Genomic DNA, 3,562 nt, shown 5'->3' with positions numbered 1-3,562 from the left:
AACAAAAGAAAGGGACATAAATGAACATGAATGAGGGACCCATGGATGGAGCCAAGAAGGGGCAGGATTGACGGGGGAGGTGGACGTGGGTGGGGCGGGGGAGAGTGATGGCGGGAAAATGCAGACAACTGTATTCAAACATCAATTTAAAAAGTAAAAAAGTAAAAAAAAGACTTTAAAATAGAAGGTTGAACATGTTCAGAGATGAATGAACGTACACCACCCATTTCAAAAGGAAAATTTTAAGCAAAAATAAGCTGAAGTGAAATAATGTGGAGAATAACCAATTAGAAATCCTAACTGAAATCTAAAAAGGCCACAGTGGGAGAAACTCCAGACTGAACACTCTCAGAGTAAATCAGCCCTGACTGGTGTAGCTCAGGTGGTTGGGTGTGGTCCCGCAAAACAGAAAGTCACAGATTCAATTCCCAGTTGGGCACAGGCTTACGTCGTGGGTTCAGTTCCCTGTCGGGGTGTGTGTGAGAGGCAACCCACTGGTGTTTCTCACACTGCTGCTTCTCTCACTTTCTTTCTCCTCCCTTTCCCTCTCTCTAAAACCCAAAATAAAATAAAAAACAAGTGTACAAAGGTACTCTCTTGAAAGTGACAAAAATGTCTTCTTTTTTCTGAGAGCAAATTAAAGAATTGTATAAGGCTGCCCTGGCTGGTGTATAGCTCAGTGGATTGAGCACGGTTCGATTCCCAGTCAGGGCACATGCCTGGGTTGCAGGCCAGCTCCCAGCAGGGGACTCATGAGAGGCAACCATACATTGATATTTCTCTCCCTCTCTCCTTCCCTTCCCCTCTAAAGATAAATAAATAAAATCTTTTTTAAAAAAGTATGTAGGGAAACGGAGGAATTCACTCAGAATATAGCTTGAGGTGAACAAAAATAAACAGTCGTTAAAATCATGGAGAACAGATTTAAAGGTTTAAATGTTTAAATAATAAGAGTTCCAGAGAAAGAGAATTGAAAGTAATGGTAGAAATTGCTGAGGTTTTCTTTTTTTCCCCCCAGAATTGAAAACAAAAAAGCCTTAGAAATGAAAGAAATGTACTTGCCTCCAGATCGCTCTTTAAGAGTGTTGGGGGAGGGGAAATTTCAGCAGTGGTGAGGAAGAAGTCCCTCCTCCAGCCCGTGGGGGCTGAGAGGGTTTTGGTCTGAGCCCTCCGATTCTAGTCAGCTGCGTCAGGGAAGAGCCCTTCCTGCTGCCTGGTCTCGGGGTGATTCCCCAGTGACCACCTTCCTGTTCACACCTCTGATTACCCGTCCACGAGAGTCCTCATGCCTTTTGTTCAAAAGAATCCACAGTGCCCACCTGCTCAAGCCTTTCAGACGCACAGTGAGGCCCGGGGCCTTGAGGCTGCACAGGTCTCCGGGGTTCGGGAGGAGAGCTGTCTCGGCTCCCACCCTCTGAGGCCTGGCAATGTGAAGGGGGCTCCTGAGGCTGGTGTACCCAGTACTCCCGAGAGTCCTCAGAGTTTCTGCTCACCTTCCATTGCCTTCAGAGCCACGTCATCAAGCAGATTGGATGAGGGTTCCAGCAGCCAGGAGGAGGAAGACAGCACCTCACTTGCTGGGCCAGACCCCAAGAATGTGCCCATAGATGCTCTAGATAAGAATGTGTTGGTGAATTTCATGTTGCTCAATTATCATATAAAAGAGCCAATAACCAAAGTGAATATGCTGAAGATTGTCATCAAAAAGTACAAAAACCAGCCCTGGCCAGGTAGGTCAGTTGGTCAGAGTGTCCGTCCCACTACACCAAGGTTGTGGATTTGATCTCTGGGTGGGGCAAATGCAGGAAGCAAGCGATGAATGCACAAATAAGTGGAACAACAAATCGATGTCTCCCTCTTTCCCTCTCTCCCCCGACACCCCCACCCTTCCTCTCTCTCTAAAGTCGATTTTTTTTCATGTACAAAGACTTCTTCATTGAGATCTTCTGAGAGCCTCTGAGCTCATGGAGATAATATTCGGCCTTGATGTGAAGGAAGTGGCTCCCACCAACCACTACGGTGGCCTCCCCCTCGAAGTGGACCTCACTGTGGGAGGATGCTTCGTGGTGAAAAGCATGGGCACTAGACTGGCATCCTGATACTTATCCCGGGTGTGATCTTCACGAAGGAAAACCGTGCCACCAAAGAGGAAGTCTGGGAAATTCTGAATGGATGGGGATACAACGTGGGAGGAAGCACTTCGTCTTTGGAAAGCCCAGGGAACTCAGCACCAAAGATTTCCTGAAAGGAAAATACCTGGACTACCAGCAGTGCCAGTAGAGGTCTTGCACAGTTTGAATTCCCATGGGGTCCGAGAGTCCATGCTGAAACCACCAAGATGCAGGACCCGGAGTTTCTGACCAAGGTCCATGGGACTGACCCAAGCTCTTTCCCATCTGAGTATGAGGAGGCTTTGCAAGATAAAGAAGAGAGAGCCTGAGCAGAACTTCAGCCAGCGCTGTCTCTACTTCCATGGCCACTGCCAGTTCTAAGGCCAAGTCCAGCAGCTCCTTCCACACCCAGGGAATCCAGGGATAGTCTCCTCATGCATCGTTTAACGAGGCAGTTAGTGCCCGTAGAATTCACGTCTGAGGTGGAACTGAAAGGAACACAGTATAGATGCCTATGTGTTTTAATTTGATATGTGTAACTTGAAAATTTATTCTCTTATTTTTGACATCTGTGTTATTAAAATAGTGTTTCTTTTTATATAGATTTAATTAGCTCAAAAATAGCCAGGTTTATAATGAAATGCTCACACATTTAATGAGGTTTAGTAGTAAGTGCTTTATTGTTCCTTTAAAAATTGTGAAACTATCTCATGTTGTTATCTAGGATGAGATAAAGCGTTGCTGTAGGCATTTACTGGAATTGTAAAAGAAAGCAGTTTTAAGATAGCTGGGTTCAAGACACAGAGATTGAATAAAAGATTGTTAATTTATTGCCCTCATACCTTTTTGTGTGTGTGTGTTTTTTAAAGATTTTATTTATTCATCCTCAGAGGGGTGGGGGCAGGGAAGGAGAAAGAGAGGGACAGAAACATCAATGTGTGGATGTCCCTCGCGCAACCCCCACTGGGGACCCATCCTGCAACCCAGGCGTGTGCCCTTACTGGGAACCAAACTGGCAACCCCTTGGTCCACAGCCCGAGCCCAATACACTGAGCCACACCAGCCAGGGACTTTTTGCATTTGTTTTATAAAATTAAATAATGTATGGTTGAATTTGCTCAACTTGTTTGTGAATGTATAAGAAATATATCTCTAGCCCTGGCTGGCATGGCTCAATGGACTGAGCATGGGCCTGCGAACTAAAGGATTGGGATTCGATTCCCAGTCAGGGCATAGGCCTGAGTTGCAGGTCAGTTCCCAGCAGGGGACAGATGAGAGGCAACCATACACTGACCCTCTCTCCTTTCCTTCCCCTCTAAAGATAAATAAATAAAAATCTTTAAAAAAAGAAATATATCTCTATAAATAAGAAATTCTTACCATTTGCAGGCCCTTATTAAGTGAACTATTGGATTTTGATTCCAACACTCTTTAACATCTCTGAAGTCATG

General features: G+C 45.3%; 1 pseudogene; it reads left to right on the top strand.

Moving 5' to 3' along the window:
• Positions 1–1,285: 1,285 nt before the first annotated feature.
• Positions 1,286–2,440, top strand: LOC119040745 (melanoma-associated antigen B16-like; annotated as a pseudogene).
• Positions 2,441–3,562: the final 1,122 nt, after the last annotated feature.

This window comes from Artibeus jamaicensis, unplaced genomic scaffold, assembly GCF_021234435.1.
Source record: "Artibeus jamaicensis isolate MK-2021 breed Jamaican fruit bat unplaced genomic scaffold, CSHL_Jam_final contig_797, whole genome shotgun sequence".
Lineage (NCBI taxonomy): Eukaryota > Metazoa > Chordata > Mammalia > Chiroptera > Phyllostomidae > Artibeus > Artibeus jamaicensis.
Note: the sequence above shows the minus strand (reverse complement) of the source record. Positions and strands in the feature narration are given on the sequence as shown.